This window comes from Vombatus ursinus, unplaced genomic scaffold (genome assembly GCF_900497805.2).
Source record: "Vombatus ursinus unplaced genomic scaffold, bare-nosed wombat genome assembly UNPS02009205.1, whole genome shotgun sequence".
NCBI classification, from domain to species: domain Eukaryota; kingdom Metazoa; phylum Chordata; class Mammalia; order Diprotodontia; family Vombatidae; genus Vombatus; species Vombatus ursinus.
In genome coordinates this window covers 56,082,732-56,107,287 of record NW_020948983.1, presented here as the reverse complement: position 1 = coordinate 56,107,287, position 24,556 = coordinate 56,082,732, and positions in this window count along the sequence as shown.

The window sequence follows — 24,556 nt, the reverse complement described above, 5'->3', positions numbered from 1 at the left end:
TTCTTGAGCAGTGGAATGGTGTGGTCAGATCTGTGTTTTAACACTATCACTTAGACAACTGTGTGGAGGGTGGATTGGTTGGAAGGCTGTTTGCAATAATTAAAGAGAGAAGTAATAAGCACATGAACTAGGGTGGTGTTGAGAATAAAGGGAAGGGGTAGGGTGTAAGAAATGTTGTGGAGGTTCGAAACAGCAAGACTTGGCACCTGATGGGAAATGTGGGATGAGTGAGAGTCAAGGATGATACCAAGATTTCAAGCCTGGGTAACCAAAAGGATGATGGTTTCCTCAGAAGAAATAGGAAAGTTTGAAAGAGGAGTAGGTTGGAGGGTAGGGTGGTTGATAGTGAGTTCTGTGATCTCAGTAGAAAGACTAGGGTTAGTTGTATGAATGAATGAATGAATGAAAAAAAAACATTAAGCACTTACTATGTGTCAAGCATTGTACTAACTAGTGGCTATATGAATAAAAAAGAACACACCTAGATGAACCCTGCCAATGCAAGTAGAGAGCCAGGTGGCAAGGGAAGAGCATTTTGGTCTGGGAAATCTTAGGGTTGGTGAATGGAACAGTAGGCCAGTCAATTGATCTAGAGCAGAGGTTCCTAAACTTATTAGGCTTACTGTCCCCTTTAGAAAATTACTTAACATCCCTTTAGAAATCTACTTTCTTAACCCTTTAATAGTTTTTTGAAATTTCTGTCATTTCAAAAAATATAAAATATTTTTAAACAATGATACATCTTAAATTTAATAATTTATTATGTTTGTGTTTTTTCCTGCATTTAAATTTCGATGATGCAATATTGTGTCATGTGTTTGTATAGTATCATATTATAAACAAAGCATTACACATACACATTCCTGCTGATGCATGCTGAACTTCCCAACAATGCATGACATGCTCGCCTGTCAACACTTGTTTGTTAAGACTTGTTAGTGGACTTAACCACTGATTGGTTATAACTTGGATTTTGCGTGTTTATTTGGAAAATAATGTAATCACTACAACTTTAACTCTGTTATGCAACAGATGAAACATGTATGAGTGGTTTTTAAAAATTTTCTTCTCTTCTTTCCTTAACGCTTCCACTGCCCCCTTATTTATATTCAACACCTCCCAATTGCACCCTAGGCTACTACCACCTCCTGGATCATTGTCCCCCAGGGATCTGTATCACCCACTTTGGGAACCTATGATTACAGGGACAGGTAGTGTTGATTTGATTATAGATCTCAGCAAGAAGTGACAAGGGGAAGGTGTGTGGTAATGGGGTAGAAAATGGCCCAGGTGAAGATGAGGATTTGTGGTCCCTGGGATTTCAGAGCTTTTCCTTGTCATAGATCTGTGAGTTTTCTTGTGTAGCTATCCTAATTGGAACCATAGGAGCTGATGAGATTATTAACAAACCCAGAAGTGAAGAAGTTGTAGGACTGAGCCTTTATGAAATACCCATAGTTGGGAAATGTGACATGAATAATCCAGCAAAAGAGATAGAATGGGTGATGATGTCAAGAGGCTATAAGATGTATAGAAGGTCATAAAAAATAACCACTTTTTTTCTCAGCAAAGTATGAGGAGATTCTCTGTTTGAGAGAATAGGCACTAACAACTTGTTAGTGCCCTCATTTTACTTTCAAAGTAGCCTGTAAGTTCAAAAGGCACTCCTGTCCATGACAAAGGGCAAAATTCTAATCAATTCATTCAAGTCAATTCAATCACTGATAAGGAGTTCAGCTTTAAAGACCAGCCCTGCACAGCCCTAACCTTGTTAAGGTTAGGGCATTATTGTTATTGTTTAGTAGTTTTTCAGTCGTGTCCCACTCTTCATGACCCCATTTGGGGTTTTCTTGGCAAAGATATTGGAGTGGTTTGTCATTTCCTTCTCCAGCTCATTTTACAGATGAGGAACTGAAGCAAACAGGTTAGGTGACTTGCCCAGGGTCACACAGCTCATAAGTGTCTGAGGCCAGATTTGAACTCAGAAAGATAGGTCTTCTTGACTCCAGGCAGGGTGCTCTATCCACTGTGCTCTATCCACCTAGCTGCCATGTTATAATCATACTCTACTGTAAAGTCTGGAAACTACCCAGATGGCCCAAGTATAGTGCTGTTCCTATGGAATTAATATTAATTCCCCTAACAGTGTTTCTTACTGGTGGAGTTATGCCTTCATTTAACCTAGATCGGAGTAACATTCAAGAGTTATCACATACAGAAGATGTCAGCCTTATAGCTATGCCATGAAGTTTCACCCAGAGAAGTATCAGTCCTACCCACTAAGGTACTAGGAAAGATCATCCCCTTCAACTTTCTTTTTTAAAAATAAGTTCAGCATATGACCTTTATCTGAAAAGGCTAAAAATGATTAAGATTATGCCTTTGTAACATCTTTCACATTTGTCCCCATTCTCTTCCCTCATTCAGCTAAAACTCTACTTCAGGCCATCATTTGAACTATTGAAATAGCCTCCTAATTGGTCCTCCTGCTTTTAATCTCTTCCCTCTATTTTTTTTTTCCTTTTGAGATTTTTTATTTGGTTCCCCCATCTGAACAAAAATAAACATGCAAGTATAGCAAAGCCAGTTCCCATATTAACCCAAAATACATGTCTCATTCTGGATTTTAAGTCCATCACCTCTCAGGCAGGAGGTGGGTGGCGTGATTCATCTACAGTCTTCTGGACTCATGGTTTATTATTGCATTAAACAGAGTTCTAAAGTCTTTCAAAGTTCCTTCATTTTCTTTTGAAGAACAGTGTACCTCATTTCAGTAATAGTTTTTCTTTTAAAACATTTTTATTGATATCTTTCATTTTTTATATCACCTACATTTCCTAATATATTCTTTCACCTCCCAGAACGTCATCATTTATAGCATAAAATAAAAAAAGAGAAGAGAAAGAGTTCAGGAAAATGAACACACCGGTCAAATCTATATTGTATGTAGTGTTCCACAATCATAGTCCTCCACCTCTGCAAAGAAGAGAGTGGTGCATTCATAAATATATATATATATATTATATATATACACATATTCATGTGTGTATGTATATGTACACATATATACATATATGTATGCATACACACACATATTTAAATTTGAGGGGAGGCCAAGCTTAGTCCTCATAATATCCCTGCATTAAATTTTAGCTGTTTTGTAGTTTTCCGTTAGTCTTCTATCTCAGCTTTAATCTCACTTTACATTTGCATCATAGCCTTAGCAATTACAAAGAGATTTCAGAAAGTACATTGTCTTACTTGAATTTCAAGATAAGTGGGATGATAGGGCAGGTTCTATTCCCATTTTACAGAAGAAGAAATGAATTTATTTAAGTTGGCAGAGGTCAAGCTAGAACCTGGATATAGTGGCTTCAAAGAATCCAGTGTTCTTGCTGTTAGCCCTTTCTGAGATAGAAAGTATATATTGCTCTTGAACTGAGGACCAGCAAGCTGCCCCCTCTCTTCCCAGTCCCTCCTTGGCATCAGAGCTAGAGGTCTTGAGAACCTTTTGTCCCTTTGAGCAAAACCCTAGAGGTGAGAGGAAGGGGGAGATGGATAAGTGGGAGCAATGATCTCGTCCAAGTCGCCTCTATCTTGTCATTTCATATTCTTGGCTCTCCTTTACTGTTCTCCAGTTTTCCTGGAAACGAAATGGTGGGTGGTAAAGAAGAGTATTTGGGTTTGCAGGGGGCCACTGAAAGGAAAAATTTAGGATTGCTTGTTCCCCTCCCCTCAACACATAGTTTTCCCCCAGATGTTTAAATCCTTAGAATTAAACTGGCTGAGCTCTTCCTAAATATGACACATGTGCTCTTCTTGCATGAAGGAAGGAGGATTTATTAGTAAGAAATCAGAGTGTTGATCTTCTCTCTGTTCCACTAGCTAGTCTGCCACTGATTGATGTCCCTCATGCCACACAGCCGGGCACCAGCTTCTTTCTCTAGGCTCCACCCACTGCTCATAACTCAAGAGGACAGCTATAAATCTAGGGAGGCAGCAGAGCCATCCACTAATAGTATATAGACACCTGGTTTTCTTGGCATAACCCCTCTCAGATACTTACATTTATGGAAGATGAAGCAATGGTGATTTTAGTGGAAATTTCATAGGACAGAGAGCCTAAAGATTTGGATTCTAGTCCTGACTTTGCCCCTGACTTAATGTGTTTTCTTGGGTATTCAATCCGGGTGGGACTTAGTTTCCTCATTTCTACAATGGGATGATATTTGCTGTGATACTTTACCTGATATGAACATTGGGTGGGGAGTAAGTGTAGATGAGCTTTGAAAAAAAAAGTAATATATAAATCTATTCTCATACTTTGTTCAAATACTCAAATAAGTCTGTGATTGTCTTCAATTTGAATGTTTCCTCTATACATCGCTTCTTAAACTGTCAGTCAGGGTCGCAAAAAAAATTTGGCAACAGTGAAAGGCTTCTGAAGGCTCAATGACCAAAAATTAATTCAAAATCAAACTTGTAACAAATCTGAGATGTTTCTGGCAGTGCTTGCCAGTGTTGCATCTGCAACTTCATTGCAGTATTGATTCTGAACACAAAGCATACAGACTTTGTACTGCGCATGCCCTCAGGCCATGCAACACCAATGCAGCCAAAATGCTTAAGAAGCCCTCTACTGGTACTACCTAAGCATGCTTGCCCATCCCGTGGGACTCTTATCCATGTCTTCTCATAAAATGGCCACATCCTTTCTCCCTTAACGTGCTTGTCTCTCCACAGCTGCTCATCTCTTTAGTACTTTATCTTGAATTGAATGAGAGAATAGCTGAGCAAGGCTGTGTACTTGTATGAAAACCCTTTCAGCCATAGCTAGAAGTCAAGTCAACAAGCAATTACTATTATTATTTTTTGGGTCTCCTTTAGCAAGCTGTTGACTTGTTTTTCATGATTTTCTTGCATCACTCTCATTTCTCTTCCCAATTTTTCCTCTACTTCTCTTACTTGCTTCTCAAAATCCTTTTGGAACTCTTCTATGCCCTGAGACCAATTCATATTTTCCTTGGAGGCTTTGGATGTAGGAGCTTTGACTTTGTTGTCTTCTTCTGGTTGTATGTTTTGATCTTCTGACTTTTTTTTGTGCTGTTTGCTCATGATCCCAGCCAATTACTTGAGTTTTAAACTCTTTGTTAAGGTAGGGGTCTGCTTCCTGTGTGGAGAATGTACTGTCCCAAGCTTTAGGAGTTTTGTGCAGCTGTTTTCATAGATACTTCCAGGGACCTGTTAATTTTCAGTTCTTCCAAGGCGGGTACAATCAAGGGTGAGGTGTTTACTTCTTTCCTGGCCTGGGCTCTGGTCTATGAGTGACTATAAGCACTCTTTTTTGCCTTGGAAACTGTGAGGAAGATTCCCTTTCCACTGCTACCGCAAGCTCTACCATGCCAGCACTCCTTATCGCCCCAGGACTGCCACCCAGATCCAAGCATGGGCAAAGCAAGAGAATTCTGGCTCAGCACCAGCAAAGAGATCCCTGCAATCTCCCTCTGATCAGCCACTTGATTCCCCCTCCATCTGTGGACTGAGAGCTCCAGAAGCAGCTGCCACCCCAGGACTGTGCCAGGACTGGGGCCAGATGGAGTTCCTCTCTCAATGTGGTCAGACACATTTTTCTTACTGACCTTCTAAGTTGTCTTTGGTGTTTGTGGGTTGAGAAGGCTGGAAACCTCCACAGGTTCCCTTGATTCAATCCCCTGAGGACTGTTCCAGGTTCGTTGAGGCCTGGTCTTTGTTTATATGACCCACACTGAACTGTGCTCCTCTCCCAGCCTGGCACAATAGACCTTTCCAATCAACCATCCAAGTTGTCTTGGGCTGGAAATTTGTTTCACTCTGTCTTTTTGTTGGTTCTGCTGCTCTAGAACTTGTTTAGAGCCATTTTTTACAGGTATTTGGAGGGGTTTGGGGGAGAGCTCAAGCAAGTCATTGCTTTTACTCCACCATCTTGTCCCTGCCTCAACAAGCAATTATTAAGCACTTACTATGTGCCAGGTACTGTGCTGAGTGCTGGAGATACAAATGCAAGTAAAAAGTAAGACAGTCCTTGCCCTCAAGGAACTTACAAGGAAGACAACACAAAATAGTAGTAAAGGAGGGAGGAGGAGTTGTATAGGAAGGCCAAATCTCTTAGGATGGACTCTGAAAGTCATGCTAAGGTCTAAATTTATGTCATGTATTAAGCCCCCACCATGTGCAAGGTGTTGCAGATAAATAGAAAGATAAAAAACAACATAGACCATACCCTTGTAGGTCTTGTAATCTAATAAATGATAAATGCAGTAGCTCTAAGTGTGATCTCATCCTAGGGTCAACCTAAATAAACTTAGGCTAGGTCATCAGGAACAGTAAATCACCAAGTCTCTAAATTTGTGATCCTGTGATTGTATGACCATACTCTTTACAGGTAGAAATGGTGTGCGTACATTATTCCTGGTTGTTTTTCCCACTTGGGTCTCTTTCCCATGCAATGCTTATTTTTTTGGGAGTGGGGTAGTGGGGGAGTGTAGCTCATATATATTTTAAAAGGGTTTAAAGTTTTAAATTTAAGGAATGAATTTCAAAGATCTGAATTTCAAGCATCATATGGTGGGTGAGTGAGGGAGACATCTTTGCCTACATATATATGCCTACACATATATGCCTACATATGTATGCCTACATATCTATCTATATGTAAAACAAAACAGGTATGCATACATATGTACATATATAACATAACATATATCAGTAAATATGTATTTATAAATTATAATAGTAAATTATAACAGGAAATAATTATGCATATAGATACACAATGTACATACCTATAGATATATGAATATATAACACAGCATGTATGTGTCCATATGTACCTATATAACACATATGTATAATACACCCTAGTTTCTCCACCTAAAGTTGTACTTTGTAAGTAGTCACCTACTCTGTCATTATATAAGGCTCTCAGTGCTGATGATGAAAAACTATCTCTTTTGGCACCACCACAATCAGAGTGCCAAACTACTCTGGAAGAGAATAGCATTGGACTCCTAGAACACAGGGCATCCCATCTGATGTAATAGGAGAAGGGAGGTTGTATTTTGGGGAGAGTTTATAGAGTGTGGTATAGTGATGGGGACACCAGTCTTCAGTATCTGTGCCCTCTGGGTAAGTCACTTCATTTTTCTGTTTAGTCCCATGAGCATTTATTATGCCCTTGTTAAGGGGGTACAAAGATAGAACTGAAACAGTTTCTGCCTCCAAGGAGGCAGACACTTCCCTGGGAGGGGATGCAACATATGTATGGATAACTGAATACGAAGTGTATACAAAGTAATGCAAAGTAACATGAAAAGGGAAAGGGGGCATCAAGAAAGGTCTTCTCTAGGAGGTGACACTTGAATTATGCTTTGATGGAAGCTGGCATTCCAGGAGGAAGAGGACATGTCCAACAGACACAAGGACAGTACTGAGGTGAGTAAGAGGACATCATCTACCAGGAGCAGCCAGCAGGCCATGTGATGAGAGCAAGAAGGGTATGAAGGGGAGTAAGATAGAATCAGAACATAAAAATATGTGGGAACTGATCCAAAAACATCTTCTGTGTGGTGCAGTGGATAGAGAAAAGGGCCTGGAGTCAGGAAAGCCTGAGTTCCAATCTGGCCTCTGGTACTTACATATATAATATACATATATGTATATGTAACAGCTTGTACATGGAGAACAGCATATATCACTCAGTATGAGAGTATTTATAAGTTATAAAAATTATAATACAAAGCAGTAATTTGTAACAGGAAATCACATGCATGTTGATATATTACATGTATACATATAAAACCTATATACCTGTACATATATGTATGTGTAGATAGCACACAGACACATGCACACATGACAACACATATATGTAACTACGTATCAGTCAATATGAGAACATTTATACATTGTAATAGTAGTTTATAATAAGAAATCACATATGCTCATAGATATATGACACATATACCCATATATAGCATATGCCCACATATATATCCATATATATAAAACACAACAGGTATGTGTACATATGTACATATATAATGTAACATATATCAGTAAATATGTATATATAAATTATAGTAAATTAGAACAGGAAATAATCATGCATATAGATATATAATGTACATACCTATAGACATATGAATATATGTGCCTATATAACATGTGTATAATACAATACATGTGTATAATATCATTAAATATAAGTTTATAAATTATAAGAGGGAATATATACATATAACACATAACTATAGATATGGGTGTATCTATGACATACATATATGCATGTACATATATAACACATACATGTAACATAACATATCAGTGAATATAAGAGTATAAATTGTAGCAGTAATTTATAATTAATCACCAAATTGCTAAACTTTTTTGATGTAGTGATTGTATGAACATATTTTAACATACTGGCAGTCATTGTATATCTTCTTTTTCCACTTAGTAATACTTCATAGAACTTTACCAATTCTCATGTATTGCTTATTCTTTGGGTGCTCTGTGTGTATTTATTGATATACAAAATAGATATAAGGTGAATCAAATTATTGTCAATGATTCAATGACAGGCTGAGGATTTTGTATTTTATCCTCAAGACAATAGAGAACCATTCAAGAATTTTGAGCAGGGTGAGTGGTGACCTGATCTGGTCAATCTGTGCCTCAGCTTCTCCATCTGTAAGATGGGGATTCTAATGCCTATAAGGCCAGTGACACAGGGCTATGATGAGGGAAGCATTTCAGGGTTTTCAAAGTGCTATGTAAATGTGAGTGGTGGTTGACATTTGGGGGAAGTATTGTTGTTTCAGGCAGCTTATTTCAATGGTTTAAATGGTTGTTGGCATTTTGAGCTAAATAGCCACAGCTCTCCATCCAAGGTGTCTGAAAAGCGAGAAATGTTTGTGTGTGACTTGGACTTAGCAGTTGCATCTGTATCAGACCATCCCGCTTAGGAATGAAAACGAGGCAGGCTTTAAAAAGTGATGTTTTAAATATTTAGTCTTTTTTCCTGGCCATGTATTTATCAAAAATGAATCTCTGGAATCTGCAACAGCGTGCATTTTCAGTCCATTTGCAAGTAGTTCACACAAGCGAGCATTTCATCAGACAAAATGGGAAAAGCTGTGTCTCAACCAGAGAACAAAACATCTCTCAGGGACAACAGCGGGAGTCACATCAGTGTATTAATTTAAAATAAAATCCTATTCCCGAGTTCCCATTACTACCTTGGAGCCTGGTGTATACATACAACTTTACACCCCCTTCCATTTAAAGCAAAAAAAAAAAAAGCCACAAAACTTTAACCTTCCCTTTAGAAATCCATCGGAAAGGTCAGAGCTGTGCTCCTGCAGATTTCCCAGGCTCAGCTGGGAACTGATTAAAGCCTCCAGGCCCAGCTTGTCAGTGTTGTCAGAGACAACTATATAAATTCTTTGTTATTCACTTTGCTGTATATTATAAATATATTTATCTTCTTCTCTCAGGCATCGACAGGACAGGTGCTAGAGGAGCAGAGAAACCCCAGCATTAAGCACTGTAACAATAGCCTTAGTTATTCACAGTGGGCAGGGAGATCTGGGGAGGGAGAGGCAAGAAATTTTCCCCAGAGGTCAGAGTGTGTAGTTGGCAGAGTCTGTTGTAATTAGTCCCCTCTCTCCCTCACTCCCACATTATGTAGTGAGCATATATAAATGCACATCACTGCCCAACTACTAATTCAGTTCAATTGAACACACCTTTATTGAGCATCGTCTGTGCTGTACTAGGTAGTAGAGATGCAGACAAAATCAGAATCAGTCTGTTTTCAAGGAATTTACTGAAGGCATATAAGATGTAAGATGAGGAAAGGCAAGATTTATATCAAACAATGCAAAATAATCCTAAGATGCAGAGAGCATGCTATTAGCTGGCATGGCGGGGAGAAGACTAGAAGAGGACTGCTGTAAGAAGTGGCATCTGCTCAGCTGTGAGAGAAGTTAGGGATGCCATGAGACAGATGTGATGGTTTGAGGCTCTTAGTTTTCCTTTATCAGTTTCTGGCCAGGAAAGCAAAGGGTAGAGGTGGTGGGAAATGCAGTGGCTTGAAGAGGTCACTATCAGGATGAATACTGTACAAAAGGAAATGTGTAGGAAGAAGAATTGATCAAGACACCCCTGATCAATAGATTTGTCTTTACCCCAGCCTAGTTGATGAAATCATAGAAAGAGCACGTAACAAAGACAATGAAATATTAATGTGTTGAAGTAAAGACATAACATAGATATATACACTGTCACCTCTTTATGAGGTTTGCAGTTTTCCTTGATAGAAGTAGAAGAGCAGCTAGTTATTAGCTGGCACAGGATAGACCATATCTCTGGTGACCTTTAAAAAGCTAGCTTGCTAGCCCTAGACAGTGAGTTGAAGCAGGAAACAGTTTCAAGGAATATGACCCATGGCCTTCTAGAGGAGTTCCAGCTGTGGAGGAAGAATGCAGCTCTTGAGAGAACATTTTGCCTCAGAGCTGCTCAGAAGGGAACAAGGCCCAATGAGTCAAAGAGCCAGTCGGTATAGGTTGCTCTGAAGAGAATCACCCCTGGCAGCAGAGAAGAGAGTCAGCTACGGATTTAAGAGATAATTAGCCCTTGAAATCAGGAATTGAGCTGTGGAGTGGAGCAGGCCCAGAAGTCAGATGAGTGACCTGCTCACCAGAGATCCCATTTCCAGTGGGGAACAGCATGAGGATACCACAAGAAGAGAAAGGATATGAGGATCACTCAGCAGAGCCAGGGCTGTGAGATGGCTTAGCCAAGCGTGTTTGCTCCCTGTGTCTCTCACTGCTAATGTACTCACGGTGCCCATTCTTACTACCGACTGTGTGTGTTTGTGGAAGTGTGTGCCCCAGGTTTATCCCCGGGAGTGCTTTGTAGCTACCATTCTTACTACACCATCTCTATAAATGCCTTTGCTTTAAAGCTCATTATGACTACGAGCTGACTATAAAAGATAAATACACTGGTGGAGGCTTGTGAACTACGGTTTTTAAGAATACAGACTCACAGAGGTGAACCCAAAGGTAGTTACCTCCCTGAGACCCAACCTGCCCCCTGTGCTAAGTTGGCAGGGTAGCCCCTGGGATGTACTAGATGTGAAGCCATAAAGCAAGTATTTAAAATGCTATGGATGTGTACATCTAACATGTGTGCATATTATGATATTAGTTATTCAACTCTATATTGATACACACGTATTTTCTCTGGATTTCTGTGTTGTACACACATATAGTATAGCAAAATTTCAGCTTTTCTAGAATCTTTGGCACATGTAATAGCCTGTTAGGCTTCTTATCACTACTTTCCGTTAACCTTTGCTGCAGGTTAACACTCTTCTATAGGTTTTACCTTGTTCCAGACTGTGGCCCAATTCTTTCCTTACGCAGGGATAGTATGGTATAGTGGAAAAAGTGGTAGGCTTGGAGTTAGACCTGGGTTCAATAAGTATGCCTCCCATACTTACTAGCAGGTCCCTTAACTGCTCTGAGCCTCAGTTTTGACATCTTTAAAATGGTGATAGTAACATCTTTAATACCTATCCCATGGGGCTGTTGTGAGGACCAAATGCAATAACCTATATAAATACTTCGCAAACATTAAAGACCAATTCTCTTTCCATTCCCTCTTCTATTCTTCCTTTTTCTCCTGTTTGTCTTCCCTACCCCCCGTTATTATCAGGTAGGGCAGCTAGAAGGAGTCCTGTTGAAATGGCTTTGTTCAGTTGTTTTTCAGGCTCTCTGATTCTTCATGACCCCATTTGGAGTTTTCTTGGCAAAGATGCTGGAGTGGTTTACCATTTCCTTCTCCAGCTCATTTTACAGGTGAGGAAACTGAGGCAAACAGAATTAAGTGACTTGTTCAGGGTCACATAGCTGGTAAGTGTCTGGCTAGATTTTGAACTCAGGAGAATGAGTCTCCTGACTCCAGGCTCAGTGCTCTATCTACTGCGCCACCTAGCTGCCTGTCAAAATGTCTTCCAAGTATGTCATCTAGTTAGTCTTGATGTTGACCTTGGTATTGCTGTCTTCAGCTGGGTTCTTGCTTTGTTCTTCTGTGAGATGCCCCATTCAGTCTCTCAGACCTCCTGCTTGAGTCTCACCGTTTCTGGAGATGCTCCTCTTAGATCTTCCTCACATCAGTTTTTTAGAGAGGCACTGATTGCCATCTCTATCCCTAGCTGGATAGAAACTCTGGGTTTTAGATTCAGTTTAGGCTTTTACTTAGGGATATTTGTATCTTTTCTCTCTTAGACCGATCTTCTATTTTGTGACTGATGTCTAAATTCATATTCCTATATCTCCATTTCTTTTTTTAATAATTTATTTTTAGTTTTGAATATTCACTTCCATAAGATTTTACGTTTTACTTTTTTTCTCCCTTCTCCTCCCCCCTCCCCAAGATAGTGTGCAATCTGATATAGGCTCTACTTACACATTCATATTAAACATATAATTAGTCATGATGTAAAGAAGAATTAAAAGGAATGGGAGGAACCATGAGAAAGAAGAAACAAAACAAAACAACTAAAGAAAAGGAGAGCAAATATTATGCTTCTATCTGTATTCTCTCCATTTCTTTTTTTTCCCTCCATTTCTTAAATAACCAACTTCTAGCCCTTGCCTAATGCTATAGGTCTGCCTGAATTTCTGGCCCCAGCTTTTTCCCCTCTACCTTGTCCTGCTATGTCCAGAGCACAGGAAATGAAACATTACATAGTAAACAAATTATCCAGAGAAAATATGTGTGTGGCAATAGTGCTTATCTTTTTATCAAAATCTTTAGAAAATTTACCTACTTTGGATAGAAATATTTAAAAAACATAGCCCACATTACCCTGCCATCTTAAATATCATATCCTCGTGGACAGAGTATAACATTTTCAGTATTGCCCTACTACGGATCAATCTTTGTACTATATTGTAACAACTGCATGTTCCCCTCCCCTTTGGAAACTCTCTCTAGCTTGGCTTTCTGTCTCTATCAGGAGGTGCCCTAGTTCCAGGCAAAGGCTGGGGTATAGTGCTTACAGGGCTGTCACCTGGGCCCCAGCTTGAATGAAGTAGCTGAATCTTAACAGCTCAAAGAAAGCTTGAGTTTCCAGTTATAATCAATAGTAAGTATTAATTTAATTAGAAAAGTAAAAAAAATCAACCAGAAAAGCTATATTTCCCCAAGGAAAAATAACTGGCAGGTGCAGTTGAATGGCAGTCTTCATTCTATATGAAATAGGAATGCAATTCTCTTCTCTCTCACTCATTGCTATTTCCCCATCTCCACTCTGGCTCATTGCCTGATCGCTTTGGCTTAATAACAGTACTAGACAGCAAAACACAGTGTTGCCCCCCTGCCCTGCCTGAATTAATTCTGTGACGATGGCTTGGAATGGGACATGGCTTTGATGAAGAAAGTCGTAGCCAGTGGAACCCTGTGCTATTGTCCCCATCTTTTTTTTTTTCTTTCCCGGAATAAGGCGGTACATTTCACTGGTAGCCAGTCATTGACTGACAGTCTACTCTATTCACTTACCAATCTCTGTCCATTGACACAGCTGAGTGACTGGTTAAGATGAGGGGAGGAGGGAGTATATGTGAGGGTTTAGAATCTCACTTGCTTGCATATGGGAGGATTATGCTGATATCTTCCCATACATGCAGATGAGGGTAGAGTAGGAGCATACATCCTGTTCCTTTGCCAAGCTGACAGAATTGGTAGTTTCAGCCTTAGGGATTGCAAGTGGAACATTTTTAAGGATCATGGACGTTACTGAGTAGCAGGCAGGAGTGTGTTGGAACCAGCTCAGACCACTTTCACACCAATTGCTCAGAATGAGCATTTACACCTCAGAAATCTGCAAATGTTACAAATCAGGTCTTGATTTATTGTTTTGTTGATTTTCTAGTCTTAAGAAAGTGATGGAGAAAATTTTAATGCAGATTAAACATAAAAGTGTGTTGTGCATACATTTCCCACCCAGAGATCTGGTTGTTAAATATTTACCAGCCTATCCCTGGTAGCAGATAATGTTCTCTGACTGCAAGAGTGGTGACGTCTCTTGCAGGAATTTAGAGAAATTTAGAGACCACCACCGCCCCCCTCTACCCCACCAAACTGTCTGAGCTGAGTAAGATACAGTCTTCTTTCCAAGCAGAGGAATGGACTGTATGACCTTTGGAGGTCCTTAGCTGTTGAGGGGTGACATGGAGCAGGGGAGAGGGGAGGATGGGAGAGAGAGGGTTACAAGATGGCAAGTGGGATTCTTTTTTCTGAGAAGCAATGTGTTACAATGGAAATAATACTGGTCTATGACTCACAAAACATGTCCCCAGATCACCAACCTCTGCCACTTACTAGCTGAGTGACTTTGAGTCAGTCATTTGACCTCTGAGCTCTGGTTTCATCATTGTGGAAATGTGCGTAATTTTTGCACTACCTATCTCACAGGGTTGTTGTGAAGATCAAACGAGTCAGTGTACTTGGTAACCACAGTAGTAAATTCTTGTTAGGTAAGATTCACGATTAGGCGATGGGCTGTGGGGGAGGAAATATTCTGTTGGTCACAAGTACTGACTGTGTTATGTTCATTCCCAACCAGAGAGAAGACAGCACCAAACTTGAAAGTTGTTTGTTTCAGGTATCTTATTGACTTTAACTTATTAACTTATTTAGGGGCCCATCGCTGTGTTTGCGGCTATTACCTTTTGGAAATGAGTTATTTAGAACTATCTGTGATTGTTAGGGCACAGTGAAACAAAGGTGGCCAGCTGGGATTCCCATTCAGGCCACTGGGCTTTGCTGTGTTCCAGGACACAGACAACCAGCCTCCGCTTAGCTCTGGAGCCACTTAAGCATTTTTAAGTTTCATAGGATTTAGAGCTGAACCTGACAGATGCATACTATGGGTCATAAGATGAGGGAGGAGGCAGGGGATGCCTAGGAGTGTGAATGAATCAATTCAGCTTATCCCTACTAATGAAAAAAAAAGCCCACCAACTTAAAGTATCTCCCTTACTGATGGCAGGTCAGGCGCATCATCTTTATATATAAGGGGCGACATGTTATCATCTCAGATCAATTCCTCTTTCAGATTCATTGCCGATGAAATCCCCCCCTATAACAGTGAAAATCACTGTGTAATGAATAGATTGCCAAGGCTCAGCCAATGGCCCATTTATTTCAAGCAGTATTTGAAACCATAAAATTCCATTACTACAATGAATTTGCAAGGAAGGAAAAGCCCCTTCAATTATGTTATAATGGGCTTTGACCTGTGCTGTTATTTGGTAACTCTTCATCCATTGTCCCAGCCACTTATTGTCTGAATGCAAATTGGGAGCAAATGCCATCTTAGGATACTTCTCCCATTACTTCCCTCTTCCCTCATTCTTCAATCTCCTTCTTTAAAAAACAAAACAAAAAAACAAACAACAAATCAGGAAATGTCTTACTGTCTTTAGGGCATGTTGTTATCCTAAAGATCCCAAGGGTCTTCTTGGTCCTGGACCTAGGTTTCTGCCTCTGGTCTCCCTGGGTCTGACAGTTGGGTCATACATGTAGTTCCTGCCCTAGTCACTGTGTCTTACTCCCTGAACCTTCTATGGGCATTTACTCCTGTTACAGTAGTCAGGAAATCAATGAAGAGAAATAGAAAGGTCCATACTATACTCTGAGTCTGATCTCACCTGATGTCTAGTTCCTGAAACATGTTTGGTGAATCCAATATAGTGAATACCTAGGATCATGAGAAACCTGATATCTGACTATGCCACAAACTGATGAAAGATCCTGTTTTTCCTTTGGTTTTATCCAAATGGGATCTTATGGACTTTTCAGGAACCTAATAGTACCTTGGATCCCAGGTTGTGAGGAGTAGTGTCTGCCATCAAGGGGAGTTTTGTCTGGGGGAGTGTTGGGGGACCCACAGGGTGGGTAAAATGGTTCTAATAGTTGATCAGATTTTTAGAGATGCCTCTGTCTCAACCATGTAGCTGTTTCCAGAAACAAGACATTTCCATTGACTTGCTTCTTGCCCAAGAAAGAGAAATATGATAACAGTAAATTAAAATTAATAACTCCATCTTTACGACCTGGAGTCAGAGGCAGCCTAACGTCTGAGATTCCTATGAAGTCCCTGGATTATTTATGGCACGGATGTTGACAGCAGCTTCATTGGGAATTTCCAGCCAGTTTGACCCTTTTTCTTTCCTTCCCTTCCTCCCCTTCCAAGGAACCACTGTTTGCTGATTAACTTCTATGCCCCTTGGCTCTTTGGGGGCAGAGTCTGATTTTGGAAGAGATGACTTAGAACAGCCAGGCTTCCATTGCAGAGCAAGACAGAAAGGAGGAGGGAGGAGTGGGAAAACAGAGCAGCAATAGTTCAGGTGTTAACCTACTGATGTGGAAAATTGCTCTGACAGTTATGATGTTGTTTCTTGCAGTGAGGGTTATACTATCATTTACTCTAGACCACGCCTGCAAACTCTCAACGCCTGCCTCACTGAACAACCACTAGCATGCTGCTACCTTCCTTGGCAGGGGAGGGAGCGAGATGGTAATCTCGTGTACCTTCCCTGAAGTCAGGGCTCCAGAGAGAGGCAGCTGGGGTCAAGGGCTTAGCTCTGTGTTTAGCCCATCTTCTTGAGCTCCACTGAGCAGCAGGGTTTAAGATGTGGCACTGTTATGATATGATGGCTCGTATGTCTGTATTACAACACATAGTAGCTGGGCCATACTATCTGAACTTCTCCATCCAGGGGTCCTGTGCAGGGCTTGTAGTAGCATTGATAGTGAGAGAAGCCACAGGCTGCTCTGCCCAGGAGAAGGTTCAGAGCCTGTAGATTGTGTGCACAAAACCCTAGTATTTTCCTATATCACCCAGTTAATTGCAGATGGATTCCTTCATAATGTAATGGGATATATGTCACTGGGAGAACTTTCAATTAGTCAATTGATCCATTAGTCAACAAATATTTATTGGGCACCTTCTATGAACATGAGAACCTTACAGCACTACAGAAACGTGAAATGTGAGCTCTGTTCTGAGGGCTGGAGGGGAACTTCAATTTGACAAAACATTTATTAAGTTTCTCTTATGCACAGGGCACAGTACTAGGACCTGTAGACAGACAAAATAAAACAGGATTTACAATCTGGTAGGGAACTTGATACGCATAAACGTAATACAGTGTTCTTAGGCATGATTCCTGTCCTCAAAAGAGCTTCCAATCTAGTTGGGTGGAAAAACAAATCAATTAGCAAATATTTATTGATCACCTATTTTGTTCCAGGTACTATGCTAGGCACTGAGTTGTACAAAGACAAAAATGAAACAGAACCTGTCCTCAAGGAGTTTACATTCTATTGGCATTCTAGGTTTTTTTTTTTATATGAGGCAATTGGGGTTAAGTGACTTGCCCAGAGTCACACAGCTAGTAAGTGTTAAGTGTCTGAGGCCGGATTTGAACTCAGGTCCTCCTGACTCTGGGGCTAATGCTCTATGCATTGTACCACCTAGCTGCCTCTGCTATTGGCATTCTAGAAGCAACTTGGTGGTGCAGTAGGTAGAACACTGGACCTAGGGTCAAGAAGGTCTGTCTGCCTGAGTTCACATCTAGTCTCAGAAACTTACTGTCTGTGTGACTCTAGGCAAGTCATTTAACCTTTGTCTACCTTAGTTTCCTCAACTGTAAAATGGGGATAATAGTATCACCTATATTTCAGGGCTATTGTGAGGATCAAATGAGATAATATTTGTTAAACGCTTACATGCCCAGTGTATGGTAGTCACTTAATAAATGCTTGTTTCCTTCTTTCCATTGAGGAAGACAACTTGTACATAAATAAGCATATACAAAAGAAATACCTGGTAAATTTTATTTTATTTTAGTTTTCAGTGGGAGGACACTAGCAATTGGAGGGATTAGGAGAGTCTTTGAATAGAAACTGTTGTGTAAACTGAGTTTTGAAGGAAGCAAGGGATTCTGAGAGGCATAGGTGTGGTGGCAGTGAATCCTAGTCACCCGAGGGACCAAAAAAGTGTCCATATGGAGATGAGGGATGAAGAAAGAGGGGATGATATAAGGAACAGGGTACTGAGTGCCCAACTGTGTAGTACGAACCCTCACATATAGTGGATTGCTATGGAAATTCAGAGATAGGAGATCACTGAAAACTAGAGGGTAATCAGGGAGGGATTCATGGAGGAGATTGGGTTAAAACTGGGTCTTGAAGGGAAAGGAATAAACATTTAAGTGCCTACTATGTGCCAGGCATTGTGCTTTGACAAATATTCCCTCATTTGATTCTCACAAGAACCCTGGGAGGTAGATGCTATTATTATCCCCATTTTACAGTTGAGAAAACTGAAGTAGACAGAGGTTAAATGACTTATCCAGGGTCACATAGCTAGTAAGTATCTGAGCTGGATTTGAATTCAGAGCTTCCTGAGTATATGCCTAGTGTTATATCCACTGTACTACCTAGTTGCCTATGTATAAAGGATTCATAGGATTTAGTTAAGCTGATACAATTGGGGAGAACATTTCTGGTAAGGGAGGTAATCTTAGCAAAGGCACAGAGGTGAGAATGAATTGACATGACAGGGGACCAGACCGAATAGAATGGATGGTTAAGTGGGAGGGAATAGCCACGGCCCAAACCCCCGGCTGTTGTACTTTGGGGGGGGGGGTCTGACTAACTGAGACGTGGCCTTCCGTCTTGTTCATTTCTCTGAGCATGTGTTCCAATAGGTAGTTTTCCCAATCAAGGAGGAGAGCCCATCTCTTATTATAATTATAATCTGGCATCATTGACAGGTAGCTCAGGATGACAATAGCAGTAGCCTGGACCCCACAGTGCAGAATCATCTGGTGACACATTTTCTAAGCATTGTCTGCCAAAGTTACACTGTGCAGAAATGAGCCAGTGATGGGAGGACAATAGAGTAATATGATAATGACGAGCCATTCGTATCTGCCTGGCATCCTTGCTGCCTGGAAAGATGGGATTTATGGAAACTGGTGGATCTCTAAATATAGACTTAAAACACAGGAAATGCAAACTCACAGAGGCCCATTATAATTTCCCCATTGGTGTGGAAGACTAAGAGCTTGATAGAGAACCTAGGATTGGGCAAGTATGACTAGGATGTTTCTGACTAGGGCAAAGATCCCTGAGCATTTGGGCCCTGGAGCATGCATTAATTTTCATAATGGTTCTGGGGAGTGAGAGCATCTTTATTATAATGGAAAGAACCCTGGAGGTAGGGTGGGGGTTGGAGATAGGGGTTCAGAGGGTCAGGAATTCTAGGTTCTAGTCTCATTTCCAGCACTGGCTTGTTGTGTGACCCTAGGACAAATTACTTCACCTTCCGTGCCTTGGTTTTCCCATAGCTAAAAGGAGAGGGACTAATTGGGGTCCTAGCATCATAGTATTAGAGTTGGAATGCAACTTAGCTGCCATTTAGTCCAACATTCTCCTTTTACTGATGAGGAACTGAGGTCCAAAGAGACTAAGTCACCCTTTTCCAAGGTCATATGGGTATAAGTAGCCAAATCAAGTTTTGAATCCAGGTCCTCTTACTTCAAAGCTGCTGAACTTTCTTGCATTAGCAAGATATACCAATACTGTGATCCAAAGAAGTTGTTGGAGGAAAAGAGGTTACTTTAATCCAGAATTTTTTTTTGTCATTTTGCCAACAAGAAAATGAGGTTGTTTCACCATTTCCACATTCTCTTCTCCACCAATCACAGACAAAGATTGTACACAGTTTTCCGTTAATCTAGGGAATCTTGGTTCCCTAGCAGCATTCCTGATGGAGAGGGAACTGAGAGAGCAGAGGGGGTGAAACATACCAATCTTTTGTGGAGAAATCCTAGAGGCAGATGATTCTTAGGACCAAGGGGTTGCTGTGTGGGGTTCATACTAGAGTGTTTGCTAAGAGCTTCCTGTAACCTTCTCTCCACTGGGCCATTGAGTTCCTCAATGCGGGTGATTACCGGTGGGCTAGATGCCAATCACCTGCATTGAGGAGGAGTTTGGCTTCTTGTCTGTCAGCAGAGATGAAGGTAGTGTTGAGAGCTGGCATCTGGTTTTCTACTTCCTTCTTTTCTGGAACCTTCCCCATGCCACCTGCAATGAGGGCTGAGAAGTTGAGTTAGTTCAGCTCTTGGCCACAGTTGGGAAAGGGAGAGTCAGGATAGGACTGGTGGAGTGCCCCATAGGACATGCTGCCTATGGGCTTTCAAAGTGCTGTTGGGGTCATATTCTCTCTCTTGGCTTAGGAGCCTGTGGAGTTGCCTGGGAGGAAAGAATCTGGTCTCCTAGGACAGTTAACCTGGTATATGGAGAAGGAGAACTAAGGGTTGTTCAGTTGTTTTTCAGTCATGTCTGACTCTTTGTGACACCATTTGGAGTTTTCTCAGCAAAGATACTAATGTGGTTTGCCATTTCCTTTTTCATATTATTTTACAGTGAGGAAACTGAGGCCAACAGGGTTAAGTGACTTGCCCAGGATCACACAGCTAGTAAGTGTGTGAGGCCAGTTTTGAACTTAGGAAGATAAGTCTTCCTGACTCCAAGCCCAGCATTCTATCCACTGTGCCACCTGGCTACCCAAGAATTAGGGAGCAAAGCAGAATTGAGAAAATGAAGGCTTCCAGGGAGTCTCAGGGACTCAGCTGCTGTTTCTCCTACTTCACTCTTATGTCATATTCTGAGCTAATGGTAACAGTACTCCTGAAGGGGCTGATAGGAATGATTCACTGTTACACCAAGGGGGTGATCTCACGACCAGTAAGTAGCAGCAAGCAGGAGCTGCTGAGTTTTGCAGAAGGCAACTCTATTTCTTCTCTTTTCCTCCTTTGGGTATTATCTTGTGCAGCCTCCTTACTGCAGGGGTATTGTTTTCAGTCAGTCAAAAGGCCATTTATTGAGTGTTTGCTATACTCCAGGCATTATGCTGAGTGCTGGGGATTAAAAAAAAAAGGCAACAACATGGTCCCTGCCTACAAAGAGCTTACAGTCTAATGAGGGAGACACACATGAGAATAACTAGGTACATTCAAGATATATGTAGATTAGATGGAAGGTAATCTGAGAGAGGAAGGCCAGAGAAGCTAGGAGGCTGAGAAGGTTTCTGGTAGAAGGTGGCATGAGTCTTGGGGGAAGCTGGATTCCTTCTGAGGTTCTTAGAGTTCTGAGGTTTTTACAGTGACACTGTCTTTCTAGAATAGGGAAAAGACATATTCCTTGATGTGACCCTGACCAGGAGTGTGTATCTCAGGATTGCATCATGCCGTTGTAGCTAACACTGCTCTCTGAGGGATGCTTCCTGCTGATTCAGACATTTCTTTGCCCTGCTCTCTACAAATGGCCCATCCTTTGGGATTTCCAAACCAGGCACCAAAAGTATCAATACTATTGGAAAACATTTCAAGTGTGTTACTGAATCTGGAAGGAAATCTCCCCCAAACCCTCTAGTCTTTTTCCTTTACATACTTCCTTTTCTTTTCCCAGAGTAGAAAGATCACTGTCCTAGGAGTGTAGAGACCCAAGTTCAAGTCTCAGCTCTCTCTCTTAGCTGAGTGATCCTGAGCAACACACCAGCTTCCCTGGACTCCTGTTTCTTCATATGTTAAATGAAAGAGTTGGACTGGGTGACCTCTGGGGTCCCTTGCAGAGAGTGAGCATGTAACAGAATTCTCCTAGGGACATGAACTATTGGTTATCCTGAGATCTCACTGGTTAGAGGGCAGGTGAGAAAGAACAGCCCTGGAGGGAGTGCTGCAGAGAGGGGGTCAGCAAGGTGAGCTTAGGATAAGTGGAGGCCCAACACCTCTCAGGCAAAGGCATCTCCAGATACTGTTTTTTTGCAGTGATTTATCACCTACCACTGTGGCCTGTCCTTTTCCTTTTGGGTCATTTGCCTGAGAAGAAGAATCTCCCAAGAGTGGGGAGGCTCAATCAACCTATCTTTCCAACCTCACACACTGGGCCAGAGATGGAAGGGAATTAGCAGATGCCCACGAAAGATGCAGGAGCCAGGAGGCAGTATTGGACCCTATACAGGCCGAAGAACTAACTTTCCTTATAAGTCTGTCATGGGCTGTCGGTACCCACACACTCTTGGTCTTCTCTCAATGGAGGAGGCCTTGCATAGTGGACGAGTGATACTGCTGTGCCTTCCTGGTGGCTGCTAAATCATTGTCACTGAACAAGAGGCCTGAATCGCAGACTTTCTGGCTCCTGGAAGAATATTAATTATTCCCAGAAGACGTCTTTATCCTGGGCATTTTCTTTCCCTCCTTCCCTCCTTCCTTTCCATAATTAACATTATGTGTCATTAACAGTCAGATAACTTAGTATGATCAAAGACGACATAATTTGTAGTAAGATTCAGAGGAATAACATATCATTCATTTATTATGTTATTGATCCTTCTGGTCTGACGTGTCCTAATTATTCCTGATGGCAACTGGACCAACCTGTACCATCAGGGCTGCCTTTGAACTTTTTGTGTTGGCCGGGATTCTCCAGGCATCCCTTAATTCTGAAGCTATGGGATTCGGCAGGGTGTTGGTTTTCAAAGGTGTTTGGGGGAAAGCTGGCTCCCCTTGGGGCCACATGAAAGCAAGGAGAGGTTTGGGGCCTTGGTGATATTTTTATCCTGAAGAGACCACAACTCCAACAGCAACACGACTGGAATTGGGTGAGGGAGATGTAACATTTTGCATTAATTAGCCAGATTCTGATAATTGACTTCTTAGGAGCTCTGGCTGAGTTTTTCTCAAGGACCATCAGGTTTGGGGTTTGTCCCAGGCTTGGGGCCACTTGCTGCTTCTGAAGTACTTATCACCTTGTGCTGTCCTGATGCGGGTCTGCAGGAACAGGCAAAAACCCCTGGCAGGCTTGCCAGCCAATTGCTGGGTGTCCAGTGAGGCTCTTGAAAACTGCCGAGTGAAACGGTATTTATATCAGTGATATAATTACAAAATGATACTTGTCTCTTAATTGGCTGTATTTATGAGCAGAGAAAGCTGCCTTCTTCTTGCTGTTGCTGAATCTTGCAATTAACCTTTGTAATTGCATGACAAGAGTATTTTTTATTCAGTCTGTAGTCCCAACACGGGGTGGCACCGGATTGCCTGGTGAAAATCAGGGGCCTGGTTATTCAGCCACCCCTACTGGGGAAGGCAATGGGGTTCTTTGGGTGAGGGCAAGAGTAAGAGACCCCTGGCCAAGGACACAGTTGCAGCTGAGAATTTTTCTGGAGTGGCTGTTGAGGTCTTTCAGAAAGCTGCAGATAAAATCATCCCCACCGTGAAGCTTAGAATCAGCCTGGGAATAAGAATCAAGGGAATCACAGAATTTTAGAGATATAAGTGTCATCAGCAATCTGGTCTAACCCCTTTATTTCACAGATGAGGAAACTGAGATCCATAGAGGTAAAGTGACTTGTCTAAAGTGTGATAATGAGGGGCACAGTGGATAGAGCACCAGCCCGGGAGTCAGGAGGACCTGAGTTCAAATCTGACCTCAGACATATAACACTCACTTAGCTGTGTGCCTCTGAGCAAGTCACTTAACCCCAATTGCCTCATTAAAAAAAAAAAAAGCATCACAGATAGTGACCGAACCAGGATCTTCTGACTCTGAGTCTGGTGCTTTTTTCACTTCATGGATCTTGGGGTTATTCCTTCAGGCAATGTGGACAGAGAGAACTGGAGAAGAAAGAAGCAGAGCTGAAGGAAAGGCTGGCCCAAGAGAATAGGTGATTTTTCTTTAATTAATTAATTATTTTAACATTCACTTCAAAAATTTTCGAGTTCCAGATTCTCTTCCTCTCTCCAGCCTACGATACCCATTATACGTGTGAAGTCATGCAAAATGTATTTCCATATTAGCCATGTTGCCAAAAAAAGCAAGAAAAATAAAGTGAAAAAAGTATGCTTCAGTCTTTACTCAGTTCATCAGTTCTAAGAGGTTAAAAAGGAAGCTAGAGAAGGGGAAGGAAGGGTGATGAAGGTATGACTGAGAATAAAAGTGACTTCTTGTTTGGTCAGTCATGTCTGGCTTTTGTGAACCCATTTGGGGTTTTCTTGGCAAAGGTACTGGAGTGGTTTGCCATTTTTTCTTCAGCCCATTTTAGAGATGAAGAAACTGAGGCCAACAGGGTTAAGTGACTTGCCCAGGTTCACACAGCTAGTTAAGTGTCTGAGGTCAGATTTGAACTTGGGTCCTTCTGATTCCAGGCCTGGTTCTCTATCCACTGCGCCACCTAATTGCCCTTGTATAAATACTTTACTTAACCTTGTATGAATACCTTAAGTGCTGCTTTATCAAGTAATGTCAAACCTAGATTCTTATTTGATGTGCATAGGAATTCCATGAGATAGAAAGAACTGACCCAGGTATTGTCATTCCCATTTTACAGATGAAAAAACTAATAATCCCATCACAAAAAGAGAAAGAGATTTGC